This window comes from Lissotriton vulgaris, chromosome 3_1, assembly GCF_964263255.1.
Source record: "Lissotriton vulgaris chromosome 3_1, aLisVul1.2, whole genome shotgun sequence".
In the NCBI taxonomy this organism is placed as follows: Eukaryota; Metazoa; Chordata; class Amphibia; order Caudata; family Salamandridae; genus Lissotriton; species Lissotriton vulgaris.
Genome location: NC_141689.1, coordinates 158,637,293 through 158,658,708, shown reverse-complemented (window position 1 = coordinate 158,658,708; position 21,416 = coordinate 158,637,293). Strand labels below are relative to the sequence as shown.

At 45.7% G+C, this 21,416-nt stretch overlaps 1 protein-coding gene across 2 annotated transcripts in view; it reads right to left on the bottom strand.

Moving 5' to 3' along the window:
* The window catches only part of LOC147726146 (mitochondrial amidoxime reducing component 2-like), a 35,204-nt gene extending 16,115 nt beyond the window's left edge, over positions 1–19,089 (bottom strand). The window contains exon 1 of one of the 2 annotated variants that reach the window (XM_086960252.1): positions 18,804–19,089. The gene's annotated coding sequence lies outside the window, so the exon portion shown is untranslated. Of the gene's footprint in view, positions 1–18,545 lie in introns of both variants that reach the window. The other variant, XM_086960253.1, reaches the window with a different exon arrangement.
* Between the last annotated feature and the right edge of the window lie 2,327 nt (positions 19,090–21,416).

The window sequence follows — 21,416 nt, the reverse complement described above, 5'->3', positions numbered from 1 at the left end:
GATCAGCGTGCGTTTATGTCGGAGGGGGCGTGGCTACGGAGGTGGGCGTGGCCTAGCGACCGGCCAATCCCGTCGTTTCAGCAGGGAAGATTGAGCCTACTTCAGCAAGCACTCTGCTGAGTAGGATAAGATTCGAATGCGGCGCAAAGTACAATAAAACAATAGAATTCTAATCCAAATGGTTTTAAAATGGGCTGTCTGTGCCCTGCTCCCGGCTGTGCCTCAAGAGCTGTAAGTGGTGCAAGCATTTGTATTGAGATGTTCAGTTTTCATTTCATTTAAGCTTACATCCTTTTGTTAGCTTACGGTGCGTGTACAACCATTGTACCTGCCCCTTTGATGTTACCTCTTCTTTACGTTGAAGAGGGTGTTTATTTCCTGTGCATATATGTTCTTTCTTCTGCTTTTCTGCTTCTGCCATCTGTTTCATCTTAGCCATTTTTTCAATTAAAGGAGGGAGGTGTGTTATATCCTGCTCTTCCTCTCTCTTTGTGCTCTTCCTCTCTCTTTGTCCCTCCTTAGTGTTAGTGTCTGCTTGTCTATGTCATGTCTCTGTGATGTCATCCAGGATTCTACCTGTTGCTGTTCAAGGGATTTATCAGTTACCTGGAGGCTGAGCAGGAAGTTATCTGCTCCCAGTGGGGTTTCTTACCATATTACATTCCTACCTGAATGCTGTACCTTCTATCTAATCTCAAGAATAAATATACTATATGTACTTTACAACAAGGACCCTTCATCTTTATTTTACTGAATTTAACACAAACCTATTTTCCCTGTACCTCCCTTCAAAGCACTCTTCGAATGTGGCCCCGCCACACCAAGACCAGTGGCATGTGTCATAATTACATTGGCACTGGGAAGGAGAAACACAACCTTTGTTCAGAGATTCTGGATGAAGCTACCACTGGAGGTTTTGTGAAATCTGAGATTGAACAGGTATCGTGAAGTTGTAATCCTGTGAAACATGAATCCAATTCCTTTACACATGGTTTTCCAAAGGATAAAGATGCAGCTGTGCCTATGGAACAATTGTCGCCTTTGGAGTCATGCTGCCTTGAACAACCAACCACTTCTTGACTGGGACTTGCGCCTTGGCCAAAAGCACCCTTGCATGAGCCGGTAGCTACACCTTTCTATGTTTTGGAAGAAATATATTCCCCAGCGATGTGTAGAACAAAGAGCCTATGAATTGAAGACTCTGGGAAGGAATGAGATTGAATTTCTCTGTCCATAGAAGGCTTAGAAGCTCATTCTGCCAGAGCAAAGGCTGCTTTCACTGCGCTGGTGCACATTGTGCCGGTTCTGGACATTTGCCAGGCAGCTCCGTTGACATCCCTCCACACCTTCATGAAGTACTATTTCCTGGACAGCCAGTGTATCAGAAGAACAAGTTACTTGCCTTCAGTAACGCCTTTTCTGGTAGAGACTCTAACTGCTGATTCCCCACCGACTCATCTTCCTCCCCATTCTGTGGAATGGTCTCATACAATCCATTATTAAGACTCCAAATCTGAAGGTCTGCACACTGCCATATTCTGATTTCAATGGCTTTGCATCAACCAGAGCAGACAGAGATCAGAAAACAATAGAAGTGAGTGGAGGTGGAGCTTATATGGGGGCCCCCAATGTCACATCCGGGGAAGGACGGATCATACATGGAGCTGCATGATGTCACCAGCTGACGTGCAAGAAAATAGGTAGTAAAAGTTTCCAGATCCAGTCTGGCGCCTTGGAAAATTCACAAGGTGGGGAGTCTATGGTTAGATAAGAGTTTCTGACAGAAAAGGCGTTACTAAAAGTAAGTAACTTGTTTTCATAGCTGCTTGGCCCAGCAACCTTCGAATTCTCTCCAAAAGGGATCTTTAATGGAAGTGGATTCCTTAGTAATGGTGTTTGACAGAAAATATATTGTTCTGGGACAGTATAAATCTATTAACAACCCCCTCTGTAAAGATCCATTGCCTACGTTTCAGGAATCATCTGTTCCCAAATCTTTGTAAATATGTCAGTCAAGCTTTTGGGAGCGGAGTGTATTGGCTGGTGGAGCAGTCTGGAACCAGGAATTGTTGTCTAAGCCCCAACGCAATAAACCCAGTCCGAAAGAGCTCGCAGAAGGGCAAATAGCTCTCTTAAAGGCAAAACCTGTGAGGCTAAAGGATGATCATATCAGTTTTTATTATTCACACTGAACCGTTCACTAGTTCCTCCAGCTGGTGACAAAACAGATTTGCTCCAAGAGATGGAATTGGTTCATATGTGAGCATTTGTGCTCTGTGAGCCCTTGCATAAAAACATGTTTTTTCCCCAGGTGGGAACCCATCCTACTAATTTGTTTCCCCAAGCATAGGATATGAGAGTTTTCTTGAGCCATCCCTACAGTCATAATTCTTTGTGCGAAATCCTACTCCCACCACACCTATCAGCACCTGAACACAATAGTGCTTAGAGGGTGATATGCCTGAATTACCTGTAGCATCAGATTCCAGGTTAAAAGTTGTATCAGACAAATATTCCACATCACTGTCAATATTGGTGGAATATTCCCCTCTAATGACTGTCAGACAGCCATAAAGAGCCAACAGATGCATGTTTGGCAGTGTTGACAACAAGGCTGGTTCAAAAACAACCACAACTTAATTTCAGTTCCACATTCCAGCGCCATTCTGCTTTTCACAGGAGAAGAACTTCACTAGTCAGCAGTGTGATGATGGAGCTTGATCAAAAAAGTTCAGATGTGAGGGCAGATCTACATCCTGTAGAACTCAGGTGTAATACATTACTTCTTCAGAAGAAAACAAATTGCCCCCTTTAATCACTTCAGGTTTCAATGTCTATCTAATAGATAGTCATTCAAAGATGGACAACATCTATCTTTGTATTACAGAAAGATAGTCTAGCAACACTATCTTAAAGACATGTATTTCTCGGCCCTCTTCGTCTCACTAGAGAGCCTTCCTGTTTATCTGGGAAGGACAGGTCAACAAGTCACCCAGCTATTGTTGGATCACTAATGTGCTGTTCAGGGCTATATTCTTCCCCATAATCCAGATCCAGGTCTTTCGCTGTCCAGGGTAAGGGTGACTGTTTCTAGAAGTCACAATGTCATCACACACTGGAATAAGTGGTAGGCAATTGCCCTCGAGAAATGGCTACTTTCTCAGGAGGAAGAAGTCAAAAGTCATAAATTCCTTGCTGATGAAGCATTCAGAGGGTTGGCGATAACCAGGAGTCGGGAATCTAGGTCAGGAAATACCGATATCGAAGAGTCAGTATTAGCCAGTGGAGTAGTGAGGAAACAAGCAATGGAACACAGCATTGTTGTGAAGCACCCTCCAACCAGATTGAGGCCTTTAAATATTAAAAGAACACATAAGGGAAAGGACATCGAACAGCACAGGACAGAATCTTATAAGGAATCCTAACTCAACCCCAGAAATCCATCCTCTCTCTACATGGTACCCCTTGTGTTCCTTAAATAAAAATAAAATCAAGATCAATCAATACACCAATGACACTCACCTCTACCTTAAAATTTCCAGTTAAATTTATCCACCCATTTCCTGCCTCAAGCTACTCCAGGACTGGACGATCGGATCTCGTCTAAAGCTCCACCAACAAAGACGAGGTCCTGCATGTTCACCAACATCTCCAGGGAAAATGTCCAAGCCTGGCTATTCAACAAAAATGTAGGCAGCTTCACCCCACTGCTGATAGCAAGCTCTCCTTAACACCGCCGTTAGCTTCAAAGACCACATATAGAGTTTCCTATAAAGAGAGAAACTCTTCCTTTTACAAACCAGTTACAGAAGAGGACAACCTCTGATTTACTCACCAGGATGAAGACACCGCCCAAAGACATCCTACATGCTGCCACAAGTACAAACACAAGTACACACACACAACCTAAAAAAAAGCAATTTGATTGGCTCCTCCAAGCATGCATCTTCTACAGATCACCTGATTACTTAAAAACCCATCCTAATGGCACTACAACTGACCTGGCAAAAAAAACTATTGATCTCAGATGGGCAGCGAGCGCCATACCAGATGCAAGAATATTGCCAGACTGGAGACAAAAAGTGTGCAAGATAGAAAAACCCACATGGCAGCTCTACTGTGTTTATATTCCCAGGATATGAAACAGCATCCCCACTGCCACCAAAACTGGTCCAACCCACCTGCAATTCAGTCTCTTCAAAGAACACTATACCAGCCCACAATAGAAAAAAATACCTTTTCCATGCCTCTCTGTATATTATATCCCTAGGCTCTCACCCTTGGTCAGCACACCATTGCTTTGTTTCTACGCAAATCCACTCGCATTCATGTTTGCGCAAACGTAGAGGCCATTTCAATGGAAATTGTGCTGTCTGTTAAGGACAGTGCACTACCATACCATGTGTTAGTGATATATTTGCAACAGTGTGCTACAAAATGCACAACCAGCTACACCCCGCACACTTACCACTCTCCTATGAATCTGAAAATATGAAAATTGTTCCAGCACCAGTGCTAGTAGGAAGATCTAAGTTTCTAATGGATAGAAGGAAACGATAATTGCGGTAGGTATGTAGTAGTAAAGTTGTATCATTATATTGAACAATCTATGTAAAGAGGAGTGTTCAGTTTGGACAGTGCTACACTGGAAAGAAATGTTCATCAGAAGTCTTCTTGCTGCAGCAGGTGACGTTAACTGTGGCTAGGAAAGGGTACATTAAGGAGCACCCATGAGAGGGAAGCTTGTACACTTACTGTCTATTAATGATCACACAGGGTCCAGGGTTCACTGTAATAAACGTAGCGTATTGCTCACATTGGCTGATTGTCAAAGGATGGGGTGGTGCTACTCCAAACACCCTCCCACACCCCGGTGAACTATACTGCTGCTAAGTCAGAAGGTGATAAGTGGGACCCATGCCTGGTGCCAAAGAGTTGACCTCTTGTACTCCCAGTGCCTGAGATCCAGAAGAGCATCTTGACGGCACGCGCCTGGACAGCTAATTAAACCATTATTCTTGATACCAGTAATAACATTATTATACTGCACTTAGCACTACAGTATGTGCCATTTCTAAGCATGCGCGAAGGATCAGCGCTTCGGAGACGCCAAACGAGACGAGGAGACTTCGTTCCTTAGGAGTCGAAAGATTATCATCCAGCATTCGTCTAAACTCGTGTAGGACGTCTGCCTTCCAATTTCAAAAGCCTACTTTGTACAGGCACCCCCGACCTCGTCCGCCTCCACCTTCCAACCACGACAGTGGAGAATCACTTAGTCCCCGGTCCACTTTGATCAAGCGAGTGTGACTACGCCCTCCCCCACAGTGAGCGCTACCCACCGCATCCCAGCTTTCTACACCTGTCAAGTGGCCTAGCAGACCAGTAGGATAACTCCTCCGGCCCTGATGAGAGTCCCCCCATTGTATAGGACTCGAAACGCGTAGGCCCCCTGCAAAGTGCTGCTCTCTCTAAAAGTGAAAAACTTAAACAAATGTGAACTCGAATGCTCTAACCTGTGTATATACAATGTGTGACATCATTTAAGTTGTTCATGAGTAGTCTCGTGTTGTGTATATATGTATAGATAGATGGTATATTACAGATGAGTATTGGTTGAGCAGCCTTTGTTTCCTTCCTTCTGAATTCTTTTTTCTCCCTCGTGATTTTTCTTTTCCCTTGTGATAACTCTTTAATTTATGTACATATGGATGTCTGCTTTTGTATGCGTGTGATATGGATGACTAGTTGAATGAGTGTTGTATAATATAATGGTGTAGTACTGTATAAAATGTATTAATTCTTGTGAAACAATTTCCTCTGAATTGATTGAATAAAACGCTATTTATTAGCAATATCTTAGGTTGGAATGAGTTTTTCTAGCTTATGAACAAAATTGAATGTTTATTTCACACATCAGTTTTGGCATTTTCTTCGGTTTATTATGTTTAAATGCTCAGCCTAACTGATTAGGAGCAAACTCTTCGTTGTTTATTGAGATCCAGAAGAGCATCTTGACGGCACGCGCCTGGACAGCTAATTAAACCATTATTCTTGATAACAGTAATAACATTATTATACTGCACTTAGCACTACAGTATGTGCCATTTCTAAGCACTGTCAATGGGTTACAAATTATGCAGGCTAAGATTACTCAATTCACCAACTTCTAAAGGTTGAAAGGTGTAGTTGCCTTGCCAGGATTCGAATACTCAAGTCATAGCAGATGTCAACAAGGAGAGTTTACTTCACTAGGTCATCTACCCAGCCAGATGTGTTTTAGCCAGAGGAGACAATGTGAAACATGATTAAAACATCTTATGAGGAAAGGTTTTAAAACATATGAACAGGGTGGTATTTGTTTCATAGAACCTCAATCAATCACACTTATAGAGCGCGCTACATACCCGTAGGGTCTCAAGGCGCTGGGGGGGGGGGGGGGGGGGGGGGGGCGCTACTGCTCGAACAGCCAGGTCTTCAGCTTCTTCCTGAAGGAGAGGTGGTCTTGGGTCAGGCGCAGGGAGGGAGGGAGGGAGTTCCAGGTCTTGGCGGCCAGGTAGGAGAAGGACCTTCCTCCTGTAGTCGCTCTTCGGATGCGGGGGACGGCGGCGAGGGCGTGGTTGGCTGATCGGAGGTGGCGTTTGGGAGCGTAGAAGTTGATCCGGCTGTTGAGGTAGCTTGGGCCTTGGTCGTGTAGGGCTTTGTGTGCGTGGGTGAGGAGGCGGAAGGTGATTCTTTTGTTGACGGGGAGCCAGTGAAGGTCTCTCAGATGTCTGGTGATGTGGCTGGTTCGTGGGATGTCGAGGATGAGTCTGGCTGAGGCGTTCTGGATCCGCTGGAGTCTCTTCTGGAGCTTGGCGGTGGTACCGGCGTAGAGGGCGTTGCCGTAGTCCAGTCGGCTGGTGACGAGGGCCTGGGTGACAGTCTTCCTGGTCTCGGTGGGGATCCACCAGAAGATCTTCCGTAGCATGCGTAGGATGTTGAAGCACGCCGAGGAGACGTTGTTGACTTGCCTGGTCATGGAGAGGGAGGAGTCCAGGATGAAGCCCAGGTTGCGTGCATGGTCTGTCGGTTTGGGTGCGGTGCCCAGGGCAGGAGGCCACCAGGAGTCGTCCCAGGCGGAGGGTGAGGAGCCCAGGATGAGGACCTCCGTCTTGTCCGAGTTCAGTTTCAGGCGGCTGGTCGTCATCCACTCGGCTACCTCTTTCATCCCTTCGTGCAGGTTGGCTCTGGCGGAGGCGGGGTCGTTGGTCAGGGAGAGGATCAGCTGGGTGTCGTCGGCGTAGGAGATTATGCTGAGGTTGTGTTTGCGTACGATGGCCGCGAGGGGGCTCATGTAGACGTTGAAGAGGGTGGGGCTCAGAGATGATCCTTGAGGGACGCCGCAGATGACTTCGGAGGCCTCTGATTTGTACGGTGGTAGGCGGACTCTCTGTGTTCTTCCGTCGAGGAAGGAGATGATCCAATCCAGCGCCTTGTCCTGGATTCCGATGTTGCTGAGGCGCTGTACTAGGGTGCGGTGGCAGACCGTGTCGAATGCCGCGGAGAGGTCTAGGAGGATGAGGGCCGCTGTTTCTCCATTGTCCATCAGGGCTCGGATGTCATCGGTGGCGGCGATGAGGGCGGTCTCGGTGCTGTGATTGGCTCGGAAGCCGGACTGTGAGGGGTCGAGGGATCCGTTCGTCTCGAGGAAGGCGGCCATCTGCTTGTTGACGGTCTTCTCGATGACTTTGGCTGGAAACGGGAGGAGCGAGATGGGGCGGTAGTTCTTGAGTTCGGTGGGGTCCGCTGTTGGTTTCTTGAGTAGAGCGCTGAGTTCGGCGTGTTTCCAGCTCTCAGGGAAGGTGGCGGTGTCGAAGGATGTGTTGATGATGTCTCGCAGGTGGGGTGCGATGACAGCGTCGGCCTTGTTGAAGACGTGGTGAGGGCAGGGGTCGGTCGGTGATCCGGAGTGGATGGAGTTCATCGTGCGGATGGTGTCATCGGTGCTGATCGGGGTCCAGGCGTGGAGGGTGGTGGTGGGGGGTGGTTGTTTGGTCATGGTGTGCGTTGGTTGGTTGTTGAAGCTGTTGTGTATGTCCGCGATCTTGTTGTGGAAGTATGAAGCGAGGGAGTTGCAGAGGTCTTGCGATGGGGTGATGTCGTTGTTTCCTGCGCTGGGGTTGGAAAGCTCTTTAACGATGTTGAAGAGTTCCTTGCAGTTGTGTGCGTTGTTGTCCAACCGGTCCTTGAATGCTGTTTTCTTGGCGGCGCGGATCAGCTGGTGGTGCTTCCGGGTGGCGAGCTTGAAGGAGGTCCTGTTGTCCGGTGTAGGTTCCCTTCTCCAGGCTTTCTCGAGGGCTCGGCAGTTCTTCTTGGAGCTCTTGAGTTCGTCAGTGAACCACGGGGCTTTCTTGCTGCCGGGTCTGCTGGGCGGGGTCCTCAGCGGGGCGAGCTCGTCCGCGCAGATGCTGATCCACTTCGTGAGGTTGTCGGCGGCCTGGCTGGGGTTCGCTGAGCTGGCAGGAGGGTGCTGGCTCAGGGAGGTGGCGAGCTGGTCTGCTGTGATCTTGTTCCAGCTTCTGCGGGCGGCCTGTTGCTGGTGGTGGTGGGTCGTCGTTCTCTTGAAGGTGAAGTGGACGCAGCTGTGGTCCGTCCATTGAAGCTCTGTGGCGTGGCTGAAGTCGATGTCTGTGCTGGAAGAGAAGACTGCGTCGAGTGTGTGTCCGGCGAGGTGGGTGGGGGTGGACACCAGCTGCTTGAGTCCAAGATTGGCGAGGTTGTCGAGCAGGGTGCTGGTGTTGCGGTCGTTGTTGTTCTCCAGATGGAAGTTGAGGTCCCCCAGGAGGATGTAGTCAGCGGAGGGGAGGGCATGCGGGCTGACGAAGTCGGCGATGTCCTCGCTGAATTGTGTGCGTGGTCCAGGGGGTCGGTAGATCAGGGTGCCTCTGAGGGTGGTGTTCGGGTTGCCTCTCTGTATGCAGTAAAGAACACAATTCGAAATAACATAACACTGGAAGCCGGAAATAATTTCTAAAGTGCCAAAACCATGCGATACTGAATTGCTAGCCGCTTCATTATACCAAATTATACCATCGGAAACAGATGAATCTTCAAACATTTCTTCAACTGGGCAAGATTGGAATACAAATGTAGTTCTAGAGGAAGCTCATTCCTGTATTTCAAACCACACTATTACATGGTTCACAGAACTCACACCCAACTATTGCCTAATTAAAAAGAGAACTTATATCAGCCAACAAGTTGGTCTCCGCAGTTGTCAAATGTCTGGTTGGTACATACAATTTTACTGAATTAGTCATTCCAACCAGGAATTGATGCAAGTTGCTCAGACTCAAAACATGGAAGAGCTCATAGGATTAGCAACATCAACCTGCACTAGCTACAGAATTGTGTACCTTTTGCAGTCTAATTCATGTTAGCTGAAGCTCCCACATATAATGAAAGGCATCTAGAACAACAGAGTTGCAAACTCAAAGGCTCTTTTATGTTCTTATGTTTGTACCACTTCCAAATGATGCCTTCCTTTTTATCAAAGATTTGAAGCGGGTTATTTGGTTTGGGAGGATAAAATTGTTTTATAACCCTTGAAATATTCTTGCATCTACTGACCTGCAGCTCAGATACTTCTGTTTCCAAATCTCTCCCTCCAAATGCAAACAGTTCTGGTTCAAGGTCATTCCATTCAGACTCAAGTCCCCCCTCACAAGTCTTAATCCAAAGGCTTACGTGTGCAGCCTGCAAGCGGAGGCCTTAGGATACATCCAAAACCGAGCAACTGGTTTGCACATGGTCCTTTATTACCCCAGACCTACAGCCAGGAAATCCATTGTTTTGGGAGAAAGTTTATGTAGATGTTGCACCAGGAGAAATTTAAAAACTCGCCAAATCATCGACAAAGCATATTACCCAGTATAAAAGCAAATTCTTTCTTCTGATTAGGAGAGCGGCTAAAAATTGTGTCTTTATGTTAATCGGTCACCTCTACGCCATGTCCTTCAAGAACTCGGTGCAATACTGTGAAGGGTGAACATCCTTGAGAAGTGGACCCCAGAAAAATATTTAAATCTTTCAACCGGTGAAAATGCAATCCAGCTTTCTCAGTCCCCCTGGGCAGTTATTCGAACCTGACAAGAAATGAAAATACAGTAGCCAGATTACATGTGGCTTCACAGAGGATAACAGATTAGAAGTCATGCAGCCTGATGAGCAAGCTGCTGGGCTGAGCATCCACCTCTCCTGAGAGCAATCTATATCCTGAGAGTAGAAAATAGGTGGATGTAGTGTCCGAGCAGTCGCAGAGCTTTCCCAATTTCTTTGTACTACTACTTGTGGATAAGAACACCTCCCTTCTCTGTGTGCACCATTCCTCTGCAATGTTCACAGGAAGGTAGCACGAGGTCTTGTGGCCCTACAGTGGTATGAAATGAAATAAAATTAAATGAATGAATGAAATTAAATGAAATTAGCATTTATAAAGTGCGTGTTCACCCGTGGGCATCCCAACGCTAGCGGCAACAACTTATCAATTAAGCGATCATCAAGGGAAAAGATGGGTTTTTACTTTCTTTCGAAAGGTCAGATGGTCAGCCTCTAAGCATATATGCAGGGGCAAAAGGTTCCAAAGCTTTGCCAGATCTTCTTCTAACCCACAATGTAGGGTTCCATCGCCCCAATGCTTCTCAAGTAGCTGCCCATTCTCGAGTTGAGCCATTTGATATTATAGATTTGTAGTCTGAACAGCTCTGCCAGCAATGGACAGCTTTGTACAAAGAGAGAGAAGAGGCCGTCGTTCTGCAGCGTTCAAAACAAATTCAAGTCAGTGTTTTTTTTTATCCTGGCACTCTAAACAGTCAGATTCTTCCAGAAATGTTTTTCAACTGGATCTTACAACCACCACCAGGAGGCACCAACAAGTATATATTGGGTGCTGCTATCCTTCTCCCTGGAGTCTCACCATCAACCATAACTGGACCCTGGTACTCCTCACATGCCATTCCCCCCTCCCTGCTATGAAGCTCACTACCTTCTACCTCGTCTATAATATCCTGGACAGAACAAGGAGTTTATAGGCGAGTTCTAAGAAATTCTCACCATCCCATCCATCCAGCACACCCACACACCATACTGGGTGAAATGGACGTACAAGACAAATCAATCATGACAAGAAAAAAACACCACATTCCTCAACCTCATTGACACAGTCAACATGGTACAGCATGTCATCCAATCAAAACACTCCAAAGGCCACATGCTGGACCTCAACCTCTCGACGCGATCAATCGTCCTTTGCAGGCCTCCCAAACCTCTGGGCTGGAACGACCACCTCACTATCCCAACCTCTCACCATATTTCTTTCTGAACAACGATAATGCATTTTTGGAAATCCATGTGAGTAACCACACTGCAACTAAAAAACGAAATTGTAAGCTTGACCCTCCAGCACCCTGGTCCTCTAAAGACCTCTCCGTCAAAAAGACCTAAAACCAATAGAAGGAAAGAAAATGGAAGAAAACACAGGATCTCCGATAACCTCATGCTGTGCTTCTGAAGTCCTATTATAGAACACACAAACAACGTATCACTTTGGCTAAAGTGAACTACTACACAAACACTATCAGTGAAGTTCCCAATCAAAAGCAGAAAACTCTTCAACAACAACTGACTGATACTACTACTACTTCACAGACAAGTTCAATGCCACTAAACTCTTCTTCACCGAGAAAATACAGAATATCCAACAGCACAACAACAACATCAAACCTGCTTCATCTCTGAGACCAACTCCTCCGTGCTGCCTCCCACACTGGTCATCCTACAAATCCACGTCTTCTCAAAGAGCTTGCCAACTTTTTCAAAGCCACCCCCTTTGAAGGGGATCATTTCCCATTATCCTTTATATAAAACCACCTTCAAGCGAAGCTTTCTAACCCCTACTAACCATTCTCAACACCTCCTTCACTCAACACATCTTCTCAGACGTTCTCAAGTCAGACCAAATCCTCAAGCTCCTCGAAAAAAAAAAACCACTGGCCCCACCATTCTACTACTCCTCATCAACAAGATCCTTTGAAAAAGCAGGCTGCGCTCAACTTTAGGATCATATCAGTGCCAACCATCTCCTGAATGACCACCAATCTAGATTCAGATCATGCTGCAGTAGAGACAACTACCTTACAAATCACAGCCAACACCCTCCTGACCACAAATTAAGATATTCCCAGTCTCCCAATATTACTGGACCTCTCAGCTACCTTCGACACTGCACACAACCCCACGATCAGTGACACTGTAAAGTCTCAAATGAGAATCTCTAGAAACATCCATCGTTTGTTCTCTTCGTAGATATCCAAACAACTCCAGTTGGTTCATGCATGCACCTCCAAGTCAAAGATTGATTGATTGATTGATTTATACCTCGAAAGGGATCAACAATTTTAAAACAATGAATACATTTCTCATTGCAGATAAGAATTTTAAAACAATTTCAAGAAAGATTTAAAAAAAACAAAAAAAGTAATATAAATAATTTATAGGAAACTTTATTAAATAGATCAATGTATCATCTCGTGGTCTATTAAATTTAAAATATAGGGTATTTCTGTAACGATTACGTGCTGCTGTAAGCACAGGGCTGATATAAAGTGCATGGCTCTTGTATCCCTCCTTGGCACAGGTTGCATATACTAAACTTGTGAGTAGAAGTGGACCAATAACGTTTGTATGCACTTAATGGAAGGACACCCAACCTGAGTAAAAGGATTACTCTGCTAATGCTGTGATCCAATGTAAGAGAGATTTTTTTTTGCAGTTGCTAATACTCTAGAATAATAGAGAAAGATTTATACATTGCATCTCTAGGTTCCAGAAGTTCCCAAACACCCACAGGGTTCCCAAGGGTTCCATCTGCCACCCCTCCTCCACGCCATCTTTGACCTGTACATTGATCCCCGCTGGCTCTACTCGCAGATAACACCAAAACGAACCATTACGGCAATAGCATTCATCGACGTTTGAAAGTCTCAACTTATAACAATATCCAATGCCTCAGACACTACCTGCACTTCATCAAGGCCTGTCTATTCAACCTGAAGATTAACTCCACCAGAACATAATTCTTGCTATTGGTTAAGGTAAAAACAGGCAAAATGAAAACCTGATTGAACCATAGGAATCCGGGCAGGTTAAAATGACTACTTTCAAGCAGTACAAAGTCACTCAGATTCACCCTGGACATCAATCTCATGCTCATGGAACACACTGCCAACAAAAGCCTGGTACCAGCTCTCTCCACATGAGAAGGTGAGACCATTCCCCCAGAAAGTGAATTAAGAAATGCATTTTAAGCCCTCCTACTTTTACCTCTGAATGATGGCAACCTACAAGATGTTGCAGGTCTCATTAAGGACCTGAACAAATGGGACCACATTACCCCCTCCTTCCTCAAACACTGCAATGTCTATGATAACCTTAAAGGGGTGAAGAGCAGATGTTGGGAAGTTGGAGACAGAGTTCACATCCAGAGACCTGAGGCACCATATAGTGATACATCCTGGGGAGAGGAGCTGGCCGAAAGGCTAGGGCGGTCGACCTTGAATCTGGGGAACTGGGTTCGAGTCTCAGCAATGACGCTGAACATCCTGTGATCACCTAATCTCCCCGTGCCTAACAAAAATTAATGTGTCCTCGTGTAATGGAAGTGGTGCCATGTAAAGCGCTCTGATACCCGATATGGCCTTTTGGTACTGGGTGCAGGCAATGTGTTATATGGTAGCATGAGGAGGGGTGCGAGTAGTGTCTGCTCCTCGGCTGTGGTGGAGAAGCGCAGCCCCACTGCTTTTAAGCAGTGCCAGGCAGAAACATAAAATGATAACTTAGAGTTATCCTTTTATGCTGCCTGACCTGCGGGCGGGTGGGGCTGCTCTGCGCTCGGAGCAGGGGAGGAGTGGTTTGCTCACTCCTAAGTGCACTAAGACTGTTTGATCGGCCCTTCATGCGCACTTTCCCCGTTCTCCATGCAGGCTGCATTACAGCCTGCATGGAGAACATGCCCACCCCTCCAGCCTCTGGCTGAGTGCTGTGTCACGGCGCACTCAGACCATCACAACACTGCATTGCAATGTTGTGATTGGCTTTGGGGAGAGAGCCTGGCTGACTGCTTCCTGTTTCTGGAGTCAGAGACAGGAGCAGGACCACAGATGCAGGACCCAGCCTCAAGGAAAGTTTTTTTTTTACCCCCTACCACGTGACCCCCAAACCCCCAATACTTCCCCTGCGCCCACTCCGCAACCTGCGAGCCATGCCGGCCGCAACTGGATGTGGGGGACTCCCAACGTAGTCGAAAGTGGAGCATGGAGCATGGAGGCAACATATGTCCTTCAATTTGCTGCTTATTTTATCCTGGAGGTTGGTATTTGCTTTTAGAGTTAGAGGATATTGTGAAATGACCTGCCTGACAATCATGCTTTACAACAAGTGTGAAATGAAAGGCTGTAGGAGGTCAGGTTTTTTTCTAACAGCTTGTAAGTGAACTCCACTAATAGTTCAAAGTACTTCAGTAGTTAGGAAAGCACATTGTAATTCTGTGTGATGGAAACAAAGATTTTAATAGGAACAAAACAATTCAGAACACTTTACTTGGAGATTTGCAAATTATACATATTTTTCCTGAAATCCAATTTCCCCACATTATTGTTTATACACTAAAAAGTTTTATCAGCAAAACTGCATGTTAAATAGGCGTATTAGTGGCAAATACAATGGAAAATGTTCTGTCTGTAAATGACTAATTACAACATCATGCTATAGTAATATATTTATTAAAAGTACGTTTTTAAAGATGAAATGATAACCATCCCTGCCCGCCCTGATGACAATGCTATTCGTGAACTAAGGCGCAAGTCAGCCATCGTGTGTCCCCTATATGTGAGCTAGGTTTTTATTATACATGGAGAAGAAGTTTAGTCTATCAAATACAGCAGACATGCTGAGCTTACTTACTTGAAGGCACTCTTCTATGTCATAATGAAGAATAAGGCAAGCACACGACAGTTAGATCATTCAAGTCACTACAGACCTGCAGGTACGTTAACATTTGTTTATGATTTTAAGGGGCCTGGATGGGTTGCCCCTGCTACAACATGGAAAGATTGAAATACAAGCAGGACCTCTGGAATTATGGGATTGTGCAGCAGTGCTTTTTTTCTGCAAAATGATGGATTTGCCACATTCTCCATCATTTGCTGCATAATTTACAAAATTTAACAACAAAAAAATGTAACTAGGGTAAATGGATCAAAAGTTACTAAAAACATCACGTGTAGTGGAAGGCCCTTCACAGACCTTGATTGGTCACCTTTTAGAGTCTCATTATTGTATTTTGGTGCTAAACTGGTAGTAATGAGGTGAACATTTTGCCTGCTGCTAATATGTGTAAAAATATCCAAATAATTAAGTAATACAATACTCCCCTAATTGCAATTTAGGACGACCTCAAAAGCATTTGACAAAATGGAGACGCTGCATTACTACGGTTTGTTCCTTATGCAGCTTTTGACACTTGACTTTACACTGCGACACATTATTTTTTAGACTGAAGTTGGAGCAGATGGCATCCCCTCTACTGGATTTCTTCTTACCTAAACAACAGATCACACCACATTCACACACCACCTTTCTCTTCTAACCCTTACTGCCTAAAAAAAAGTTCCACAAGGATCTATCATCGCTCATCTACTTTTTAACATATACATGGAAGCACGTCTAAGTCTCATCAACAGTTTCAAACTCACCTGCAGACAATGGATAATTTTGAAAACAGGAAAACTCTAAAGACCTAGGTAAACCAAAACTTAACACTTGCATCATAGCTAAAGAACAATAGGTGACGTGGAAGCATGTCAAGTGGAATGCTTCAAAAACAGAACTACCGACCTGCGGTGATTGGAAAAAATATGACCCTATAAATTTCTGGACAGATGTACTGGGACCCCTCAAAAAATAGCTACAGAACTGACAGATTTAGGAATTTTCTTTGACTCTACACTTTCCATGAATACTCCAGTGACAAGCTGTCCCTATCAACCTTCGTCTACACAATGAAAACACCTACACACATTTTTCCACATCTCAGATTTCCTCAAAAGGTACAAACATCACTCATCCTCTCAAAACATGGCTATGCGTACTGACTGCACCACAGCAGTCCACTCTCAGTTATTGGACTGCTACAAACAATCTAAAACTCAGTAGCAAGGCTACTTCTAAATATATGAAACCACATTTTTCCAAACTTGATGGCTTTAAACTGACCACAAATTCATTTAAGAAAAAATAATGATAAAATTGCAACACATTCCCAATCCAGAAACTTATGTTCCACGCGGGCACTGTGCTTAATAATTCCTGCGTAGAGGAAGAAAGCCAACGTTGGCACCACTTCCTCTTTGCAAGCAGTAGATTTTGGAATTCCCTACCTATAAAGATATAACTCAGTGCCTCGTATTAAAAAAAGTACAAAGTCAACCATTTGTAATAGTAATAATAATTCCACATTTGTAAAGTGCAAACGTATCACCCGAGGGGTTTTCAGACGCAAGGGTGATTAAGTGAGCTATTGCCTAGAGTCCCATGATCGAACCGTAAGTCCCGCGGTCCGGATTCAGCTGCTCTGGCGCTGCGCCACACCAATAATGTTCAATATCTAAGTAAAGAGAACAAACCATATAAAACCACTGATAGCCAAACCAAAGAAACTAAGACGGAGCAACTTATCAAATGCCCACATGCAATTAAACTTTCAGCATTTCTTCTACTTTATCAGACTGCATTGTACCTCAACTTTGAAAAAGCTAGAGTATTCACTCGCCTTCCTTTCTAGATGAAGGATACTCGCTTCACACTCACTCCTCTGCCTGCCTTATTGTCTGAGTTGAATCTACTCTCTTACATGCTGCTGAAGAATTCTTTACTCTACTACAGTAAACTAACCGTACCCCATTCAAACCCTTCTTCCGAGTAACCATTCCGGCAACCCCAAAACCTTTCGGACCTGAAATCATGATGTCTCGTTCTGTGTAACCTCTCCTTGCTCTTCACCCTATTTCTTCACCCCTCTTTAAACACTTGCATTAACTCACTCAGTCACACTGATAATTACACCCAACTCCTGTTAGCTTACTAGATCGCTGAAAGTGAGTAGGAACGCACTGCTTGCATGTAACAGCACCATTACCCCACAGTATCTTGGTAATTGCAGTTCAGTTTTTCACACAAAGTTCATATATTTTTTAGCTAATGCTGTCTTTCGAAATTGTATCTCTAGACACCAGTGTTTCGGGATTCCTCCCTCATCAATAGAGAATATTTATGGGTTGATGGAGATGCTGCCAATTTCCTCAGGTATAATCTCACTCCTAGGGTGCAGGCGTTCCAAAGCTCCTCAGCTTGGGGGCGGCTCTCGAACTACATGAGAAACAGGGTCAAAACTGATTTGCGTATGGCCATGTCTGAACTGGGGTGGCTAAGTGAGAAAAAGATTGATGATGGATTCAACCCAGATCAGTGACTGGGAGCGGGTGTCTGAAAAGTTTCAGAGCTCCGTCCACCATCTCCTTGCTTTTGCTTTCTTCGCCCTAAATTGGCAGGCTGTGCCCAGATGTGAGACCCTTGTTCACTTTGCCACTGGATTCAAGCTAGCCTGGCTGATGAGGGGTGTTACCACAAAACCAGTATCAGACTGCTTGTTTCTGGTCCAGGGAAGACCTGGCTTGTCAGTTCGGGCTGGACTGTTCCCATGAGGCAGAGGGTCAAGACTGATTTGCATATAGCTTTGTCTGAACTGGGGTGGCGAAGTGAGCTAAAGAATGATGATGGATTCAACACAGATCTGTCTGTGACTGAGGAAGAGTGTCTGAAAAGTGTCAGCGCTCCAACCATCATCTCCTTGTGTTTACATAATTTAGCAAACCCTGCCACATCATTTGGTCCTTCCACTGAGCATAGTTTCAGGGGCCCGACTATAGGTTGCGACCATTTAAGTCGACCCAATGTGTAGCAAATATTATTTTTGAGTCCAGTTATTCAGCATCTCCGTGTTATTCTGTGTGAATTCATTAGTATAATAAATGGATTGCTTTTACAGGGGCATGGAAGGAGGGAGGGGGAGGGCGTGCTGATGCAAGTGGCCTGCCCCTCTCCCAGCACAAGCCCCCGCTGCACGACCCGTGGGTGCAGCCAGTGAAAGAGCTCCGTGCCCGGCTCCTGGAGCATGAACACCGAGCGAGGTCCGTCTTTCAGCTCGAGATTAAACTAAAATGGAGCCTCGGTTATGTAATCACGTCTTTGCTGCCAAGATTTAGTTGCAGTTTATGTTGCAAGAGTACTTAAAAATCTGTGGTTTCAAATTGTAAAATGTCCCTGGTACTTATCTTGGCTCATAATGTTTGGGGCGATTGCAGACCCCTCCACCCCAACCTGAGAACGCCCCCCTCCCTACCTCGTCTACCCTCTGCTGACACATGGCTCTTGGTTCTCTAAATACATACTTCGGTCAGTTTAGGCTCATTGGGGGGTAAATTCCTGAGGCCACTCCCGCGCGGGGGAGGGGGCACCGTCCGGGGGAGCGTCGCTACAGGTGTCGGGAGCTGTGCACGGTCTCCGAGCCTGCAGCTGTCGGGGGGCTTGTTAAGCACTGGGGGTGATTAGGGGCTTGTTAAACAGAGCAGGGGGCTCGGGGGTCTTGTTAAGCAGGACACTATCCCTCCCCCCTCCCCGGCCGCGTGCTCGGCGCTCCCCCGTGTTACCTGCTGCTGCCCCGGCTCTGCTCGGTTCCTCCCCCGGCCCCTCTCTGCCCTGCAAGCCCAGCGCTGTCGGTAGAGGGCGGGTCCCCTCGGATCAGCTCTCGGTGCCAGCCCCGCCTTAAAGAGGAACGGGCTCCAGAGACCGCCGCGCCGGAGAGCCTGGAAGAGATTCTGTGCCGGAAATAGCCCTGTTTAGGGGTGCTGGAGTCCGGAACCCCCTTTAATATACCGCAGACCCCCTTTATACATTTCTGCTGCTGTGCAGTTAAATATCTACTTGCCCTGCTGCAAGAAGCGTTCGGCGTTGGCATATTTTGAGACAACCCCCTCCCCCCCACCCCCCGAAGTTCAAGTCCAAATTCAGCCGAACTAAGATCAGGACATTTTAAACATAGACGTCAATTCACCAAAATGCCAGGGGTAGCAAAAGAGACATCACACGCCCCCTTGAACTTCAATTTCACTGACACACTTGATTGCATACACACATATTCACACTTGCACACACATTCTCTTTCTCATGTGAACACACACTCACCCACAAGCAAGCACACAACATGCATTTACAGTATTTGTTTTATTTACCTCAGCTTCCAGGGTAGGTCATAGTCAAACTAATTATGTTCCATTTTTAGGTATCGCCTGAGACAGCGCATATGCTGACTCTTCGAAACATTTAGTAAGTGGCTTTTAAAAGTGCCCCCAGGGGCTTTTGCTGGCCTACAACTTGCGTTCACGAGCTCATGCACGAGCACAACTACCATCTGTGTTTTTATTGCTGTAATCAGGCTCCTCTGCTTGCACTCCCCCCCTCCCTTCTCTCCCTATCTCTTCGTCAGTTTCATTTGTGTCTTCTATCTGTGAATCATGCTCCTCTGCTGGCACTCCCCCTCCCTTCTCCCCCTCCTCCCCTTCTTCTTCTGCTCCTGATTCCACCAGGCACACACACCACCAGCCGTCAGTGCACGCTTCCACCAGGCACACACACCACCAGCTGTCAGGGCACGCTTTCACCGGGCACACACACCACCAGCCGTCAGTGCCCGCTTTCACCAGGCAGACACACCACCACTCCCAAATGTGCACGCTTTCACCAGGCACACACACCACCTGTCGTCAGTGTACGCTTTCACCGGGACCACACACACCACCAGCCGTCAGTGCACGCTTTCACTAGGCACACACACCACCAGCCGTCAGTGCACGCTTTCACCAGGCACACACACCACCTGTCGTCAGTGCAGCAGGCAGGCTCTTCTCAGAGTTTCTTGGTAAATATGTGTTCAATGCCTGGGAGGGAGTGGGTCGAGTTTCCTTAAACCATGCTGAGTATACAGGTGCAGTGCATGAACTCCTGTGTGAATGAGCCATGCTGCCAGGGGCTCACTCACTCAACACTTGTAAATTGCGCCTGCACCAGGCTTTTTTTATTGCGCACAGCTAGGCAGACCCCACACCCCCAGGAATGACTGCTTCCTACAACCAGAATGGAAACAACATTCATAGCAATGAAAACAAGTTCATTTGATGCAAAGAACTGTTAACAAAAACCATGTCCAGCTATTGTAGATCTGACAACTTAAACAAAACAGCAACAAAAAATAAATAAGTATTTGCGTAGCCAATAGGTCTCGCTTTTTTGATGCTATAAGTATTTAGTTATGCAGCAGAATAGCCTTGGTGCAACAACACCAACTGTTGCATGACTAAACACTTATAAGGTCCCAAATGTGAGACCTATTGGCTTTGCCAATGCTTGTTATTATACTAATTGTGACTAATTAAATATTATTTACTATAAGGGAAATAAAAAAATTGTGAGAAAACATAGATAGTTGAGCCCCAAACGATGACCATAAGGACGAGCTGCTAGTGTGTGTGTTCTTGGCACTGATTTTGCCACCTGTGAGTCCAGGGGTCGCAAGGGGCTAGCCAGGGGCGGAGCTACGACCCCTAAATGGCATCCATGATTTTAAACATAATGCTAATTTCTATTCAATAAGTTTTTATTGACAGGAAGCTAAATGGGTATTATGTACATTGTAATCTAGTCTAAATGTTATTAATAACTTCTGATTTTAATGATCGGTCACCGCTTTGACCTTTTAACTAGTACTTCGGTCACCCCAAATCCAAACTTGAACCTGACATTGATGAGCAAACGTTACAGGAGCAGGCTAGAACCCATTTTAATGAAGTGCGAGTGCAGGAATGTTGAAACTGTTTAAGTAATTATGGTTCCTAAAATAGTACATTTAGTAGCTCTAACAGGATTAGCACCACACAATGTTACACATATAAAGAAACAACCCTGGGGTTAAAGCAATTGCATAGTACCTTGTTTTACAAGCTGCAACAAGAGGCCCTCTCGCTCTAGTTAGAATGTACAATGGTAGAAAAGAGACCATTACTTTTATGAGTCCCTACCCTTCAATCCAAAGTCATTCAACATCACCACCTACTGTGACACTAACAGTTATACAGGACCTACTATTCATGGGGAGATAGCAGCAGCAGGTGGGATCTCCCAGAGTTGCCTGTCGTGCTTCTTCCATGCATTCCTGGATGCAATAGTACAGAGGCTACAACATCACATACAATTCCCCAGTACACAAC